Genomic DNA, 6,959 nt, shown 5'->3' with positions numbered 1-6,959 from the left:
TCAGGATGGGGCTGTGGTGAATGCCCTTGATTAGAGAGCAAAACATTAAGATCTAGAAAAGGATCATAGGAGAAGGAGAGATCAGGCAGGGAGGAGGAGAACCAGGAGACAACAGTGTCACAGAAGCCAAGGGAGGAAAGGGTATCCAAGAGGAGGGACTGATGTTAACGTCTTCCGGGAGGTGAAATAGAATAACTGAGGAGAGGCCATCACCTTGAGCATTTCAGAGATGGAGCAATCTTAGAAAGAATGGTGAAAGCAAAAGCTTGATTACTAAGAGATGAGAAGAAAATGAGAGGTGAGGAAATGAAGGCCAATCCTTCACATGATCTTTTTTCCCCTAAGGAGTTTGGCTATAAAATAATCATAGAATCACAGCATCTCAAAGTTGAATGGGCCCTCCAGAGCCATCTGATCTAACCTGAACAAGAATCCTTTTTACAATGGGCCCACAAGTGGGCATTATAGCCCACCTTAAGCTGTGACTGCTTTAAATCTGCTTTGTCATTTCCTAGGTCTTATCCTACTAGGCATACAACCACATATTTGCTTTTGAAAATTTTGTAACTGCAAGCATCATCCCTTTCCTTTGGAATGCAAATAAATTCCTTATTTGTTTGCTGGCCAAAACAGATACACTTGCACACATTTATACATAGCTACATTAATAATTGAGGCCTTTTCCTCCATGTTAGGATCCTTGTGTACTGGGAGTTTATTCTTCCTTCCCTGGAGGATCTGAGTTAACATTCCTTTGTAGAACCCCAAGGGAAAAAAACTGTGTTTCCATCAGAGGGGCTTTGATCCTCACTTGTGAGCATAACTGAGGCTAAGCAATTTAGAGACACAGATCCCTTGGAAGACTCATGCCTGTATTAATTGGCTACTATGCTGTATATGTCTGTGGTATTAATTGCTTCCCAATTTTTAAATTTTATACCCCAAACCAGCTAAGAAGCCCCAATTATGACTCCATAGACATTCACCTAGGGTCACACAGTCATCATTCTATGCCTAGAACATAGTAAGTGTCTAATAAATGCTCACTGACTGATTGACTGACCCATATGTTTCACATCTTTTGTGGCCAACCTCGAATAAATTGCAAGATATTCCAGTCCTATAGTCTTATTCCCCTCAACCCATTATTGTGTTCCAAAAGTCCAAATCATACTCTTGGAAATGATGGTTATAGTGATGGAGTATGGGCCCCAGCTGAGACCTTTGCCCATTGCCCTAAAAAGAATCCGGCTGCCATTTGTCTCCAGGCCCCAGAAAACCCTTAAACTTTTCTTACCCTTGGTCTCAAACAGTTCCTTATCGACTCCCCTTATCTCCCTTTGAAAGCCCTAGCCCCGTTTTTTGATTTTATTCAGATGCCTTTCAAACTTCTTCCTTCCAGTTCCCTTCATCATCTATTCCCATTGTCTATTCAATCTCTCAGACATTCTGATTGGAATTCATACCTAGATCTTTTTCCCAGCCCCTCTTTTGGTCACCCAAAGTTACTTTAGTGTATATAAGATCCAACCTGACCCCCATTTAAACACTAAGACTTTCTCATGCCCGATCATCCTTATGGGCTTCACCAATGTTCAGATTCCTTAAAAGTCTGGCTGTGTGGTTTATCTCTAGTAAACTTTTTCTCTGGCTGAAAGAAGATTTGGGTTGAATTCATTCAAGTAGGGCCCATGTGTTCTAATCTCAGGGTTCTGGCGCCCCTAAACCTCTACACCTAATCAAGAGTACCTTGTTCTCCATCAATATCTACCCTAAAGCCCCCCAAGAGGAGGGTACATCTTAAATGCTTATCAGAAATGGGACTTTCCTCTGTCAAAGGAAAAGTTGGGAAACCATCTTAGGAGCTGTCACAGACTCATCCCAACATGGATGAAGATTTAGAGGACTGTGGCCCTTTCCCTCATCTCCAGGCTCCCTGAATCTTTTTTTCCCCTTTTTTTTAGGCAGTTGGGGTTAAGTGACTTGCCCAGGGTCACACAGCTAGTAAGTGTCAAGTGTTTGGTCTGAGGCCAGATTTGAACTCAGGTCATCCTGACTTCAGGGCTGGTGCTCTATCCACTGCACCTAGCTGCCCCCTTCCTGAATCTTTGATTAGATATATTGAATATTCTTTCATGAATCCCTTATCAGTGGTATACTGGTGAATGTTTAATAAGTAGCTTTCCAGGAAAAATTATCAATATTTTCTCCATCATTTTCTTAAGTCTAGACAACCAACAAAACAATAAATCAAGTTCTGATTTGTAGCCGTTTATCATTTAACAAGTTTAAATGATCCCAGGAACCGCTTTTGAGCTGGGTCTAGCACACCCCTATTCCTTTTGGACAGTTAAGTCTGATGTTTGGGTTTTAGCACAATAAATGCTTGCTTGCTTACGTTAATTAGAGTAGAGTTAAAAGACTGTCATGCAACAGTGAGGGCCAAGTTGAAATCGGGTAATAAACTGTATTTGTAGTGGACCCACAACTCAAGGGATCCAAGACGAGAACATACTATGTAGTGGAACCTGAGAAACCACACGGCAGATACTATGAAGAAAAGAGAGAACAGAATAGGAGTGAAGGACTAGGAGAACAGAAAGGGGTGGAGGGAAGGAAAGAAGGGAGGAAGGAAGGCAGGAAAGAAAACATTTATATAGTGTCTACTATGTGCCAAGCCCTGTGTTCAGTACTCTACAAATAATCCAGGACAGGTAAATTGGAGCCGGGTCATGAAGGGCTTTAAATGTCAAACTGAAGAGTTTGTATCTGGCCCTTGGAGTAGCAGGGAACCATTGGAATTTCCTGAGCAGGTGAATAACGGGATCAGGACAGGGCTTTAGGAATATCACTCTGGCTTCTTTGTGCCAGATGGATTGCAAAGGGGAGAGTCTTGAGGCACAGAGACCAATCAGAAACCTAGGACGGTAGTCCTGGTGTGATGATGCTTGAGGTCGCCTAAGGGGCAGAGAGAAGGTGAGGGATGTGAGGGATGTTGTAGGTAGGCCTGGTAACCCATTGAGAATGTGAGGAATCCAAGATGGCTCGGAGGCTACCAAAATGGAAGGCTGTAAAGATGGTGTGGCCCTCGATAGAAAGAAGGAAGTTCTGAAGGAGTGTGTGCGTGTGTGTGTGTGTGTGTGTGTGTGTGTGTGTGTGTGTGTGTGTGTGTGTAAGATGGTGAGTTCTGTTTTGGACATACTGTGTTTGAGATGCCCAGTTCAAAATGTCCAATAGGTAGTTTGTGATGGTAATAAATAATAATAATGATAATAATAACAGCTAACATTGATGTAGAGCTTTCAGGTTTTCAAGTTTCTTTACGTACATTATCTCAATTGATCCTTATATCAATCTAGTGAAGTAGGTATTATGATCCCCACTTTACAGATGAAGAAATTGAGGCTGAGAGAGGTAGGGCAATTTGTCTAAATCATACTAATTGGGGTCTGAGGCATAATTTGAATTCAGGTCTTCCAGACTCAAAGTCCAGTGCTCTGGAGCTGAGGAGAGAGACTAGGACTGGCTACCTAGATCTGAGAGTCACCTGCACAGAGATGAGATCAACAGGTGAGAAAATGTACCAAGAAAGGGAAGGAGGACCAGGACAGAGTCTTGGGGTATATTCACAGTTATGGGGAAGGATGTGGCTGATGATCCAGCAAAGGAGAGTGAGAACAAGCAGGGGACAAGTAGGGGAAGAACCAGAAGAGAGATGAAAAGAGTATCCAGGAGGAAAGGTTAGTCAACAGTGACAAATACAGAGAGGTCAAGAAGGGCACCAGTTGAGAAAAGGTCATTGGATCTGGCAATTAAGAGATCACTTAAACCCAATTGAAGGGTAAGTCAAGGCATTGCCCTGTGACTCCATTGGGCCTCTTCAAAAACAAACAAATCGGTGGGAATTTGTTTTGCTTGAATATATACATACATATATATATATATATATATATATATAACATATATATATATATACACATATATATACATATATATATAATATATATATATAACACACACACACATGTATATATATACATGCATACGTATATATACACACAGCTTCAATTATATATACACACATATGTACACACATATATAGACACACACACACATATATATGTTATATACACACATATAAAATACATATATATTTGTTACATGAGTTTTCTTTTTCTTTTTTTCTTTGAAGTCAGGGGAGTGGGAGGGAGAAAAAATAAATGCTTGTTAATTGAAAAATAAAATGAAAGATTAAAAAAGATCATTGATAACTTTTGGGAGAGCAGTTTCAGTTGGGTGATGTATTTGGAAGCCAGATTACAAGGAATTGAGAAGTGAGAGGAAAGTGAAGGCCTGGAGTACAGACAGCTGTGGCATCAGGATTCTAAGCTCTCTTATCTGTCAGACTTTTAGAACTTGGCATTCCTGTAAAGAGCTACAGGTAGATTAGAGAGTGATACTTCCCAAAGGACTCTAGGAAATTGCCTTTCCCAGGAGCAGCCTTTCTGTCCCTAGGCAGGGCAGTGCAAAATACTTCCTCACTTTACTTTAATCAATTAGTCTGTGAATTTGTAACTCTTTCCCCAGAATGTTTTTAACCCCAATTTGGTCTCAGCCTGGCTGATTTTACTCTGGGCCACTTTCATTTATATTCTTTGAATTGCCAAAGATTATAAAGGAGTAAGGCATAGGAAAAGATAAAATCACATAAGAGGTTGTGGCTAATTAAAAGAATTTCAGGATTCTTGATCATAAAAGTGGGACACATATGGGGGACGGCAAGATCAAGGGTATGGCCCTATTTGTCCCTGGTTGAAGTGGAATGATGGGGCTCAATTTAATCAATCACCAAGCATTTATTAAACACTTACTGTTCACTCATTTCAGTCATGTCCAACTCTTTGCGACCCCATTAGGAGTTTTCTTGGCAAAGACACTGGAGTGGTTTGCCATTTCCTTCTCTAGCTCATTTTACAGATGAGGAAACTGAGGCAAACAGGATTAAGTGACTTACCCAGGGTCCCTCAGCTAATAAGTGTCTGAGAGACAGTCTTAGAAGTGGTAATGGGAAGCAAGGAGTATTCCAACTCCCTGATCCTAGTCAAGTGAGTCAGAGAGTATGAAGGAAGACGTGTTTAGTACTTGAAAGAACGAAGTCCAGGGAAGCAGTGTTATTGATGGGAGTCAGGTGTTAGAGAGAGTCAGAAGATGGAAGGAGCTTAGGCTTCTAAGGCTGGAGATGTAAAATGGGAAGAAAACTTGAAAGCCTTCAAGACCAACCCTGTCATTCTCCTTCTGAGGGAACTAGGGAAGGGAACAAACATTCATTAATCGCCTTCTACGTGCCAGGCACTGTGCTAAGGGCTTTGGAGACATGGCGTCATTTGATCTTGACAACAATCCTTCAAGGTAGATGCTGTTATTTCCCCCTATTTTACAGTTGAGGAAACTGAGGCAAACCAAGGTTATGTGACTTGCCCAGGATCACACAGCTAGTAAGTATTCCAGGTGGGGTGTGAAGCCAGGTCTAACACCCTCTCCGATAAACCATCTGTAGGGCATGAAGGTCAAACGTAAAGAGAAGTTTGTTAAGGAGGGAAGGGGAATTCCAGCAGTCACAATGGAAGGGGTTCTGCACAGTTGGAGCGGAAGTGGGAAAAGTGGGCCTGAGGAGGATATAGAGATAACAGTGGCAGGTGTTTTTCACCTAGGCAGCCCGGGATTCCGTATCACTGGGATAGGAAGAGAAAGAAGTGGTCAGCTGTGGGTGACGGTACCTTCTGACCCTGGGCTGTGATGGGAGAGTGAAGGCAAAGCTCATAGCCCTGCTGAAATCCCTGCTTAGGGAAAGGGCCTTGAGTCAGACTTCCTACCCATCAGCTTTTGGCTCTCAGTGGTTTCCAATGGCTAATCCTTTCTGATGGGCTTTCCTGACTCAGAGGGATTTCCCTTCATCCTTTGCTGGAAGTTCCCATGTTTATTTCTACTTTATTACACACTTGTTGCCTCAGACTGCCCATTCTCAGCCCTATTTCTCAGGGGCTCCTCACTCAGTAGGATAATTATACCTCTCACTAGGGTCCCAGATCTGGTCTTTGACGCTGGCTGATAGATTGAGTCGGCTTCAATTATCCTTACAATTTTTTTGTTATTTTGGCTTCCTTCCTGTTAGCAGCCCAGTAGAGAAGCTAGATGTGATAGGAACATGGCATTGGAAGGAACCTTAGAGACTACCTAATTCAACTCCTCCCCCCATTTTAGAGATAAGGAAACTGAGGTTGAGGGAGAAGGGGAAAGAAAGGGAACACACATGTATTAAACAATTACCGTATGTCAGGCCTGGAGTCTAGAAGACTCATCATCTTCCTCAGTTCTAATCTGACCTCAGACACTTACTAGTAACCCTGAGCTAGTCACTTAACCCTGTTTGCCTCAGTTTCCTCATCTGTAAAATGAGCTAGAGAAAGAAATGACAAACCTTTTCAGTCTCTTTGCCAAGAAAACTCCAAATGGGATCATGCAGGGTCAGACACAACTGAAACAACTAAACTACAAACAACATGGGCTGAGTGCCTTACAAATATCCCATTCGAGGCATACAGTAACTTGACCAAGGTCACACAAGGAATAAGTAGCAGGTCTGATACCAAATCCATTGCACTGTTGTGCACTGAACTTGGAGGCAGAGGACCTGGTCTGGAACCCTGGTTCTTGTATTTTTACCCCTGACATCTTGGACAATCACTTTTTGTCTTTGGGTCTCAGTTTACTCATCTGTAAAATAAGGGAATTGGACAAGATGGTACCTTTTAGCCCTGACATTATGTGCTCTAAGAGCCACTTTGCTCTAAATCCAGTAAGTTATTTTCTTCAATCATTGTCTCCTATATGTCCTCGGAGTTTTCTTTCAACTCTGAAATCCAATTATTCTTTGCTGTAAAGGAAAGCAGAAGTGCAGT

Source organism: Phascolarctos cinereus, unplaced genomic scaffold (assembly GCF_003287225.1).
Source record: "Phascolarctos cinereus isolate Bilbo 61053 unplaced genomic scaffold, phaCin_HiC Scaffold_4;HRSCAF=312, whole genome shotgun sequence".
NCBI classification, from domain to species: domain Eukaryota; kingdom Metazoa; phylum Chordata; class Mammalia; order Diprotodontia; family Phascolarctidae; genus Phascolarctos; species Phascolarctos cinereus.
The sequence above is the reverse complement of the archived record's forward strand: the minus strand, read 5'-3'. Positions refer to the sequence as shown.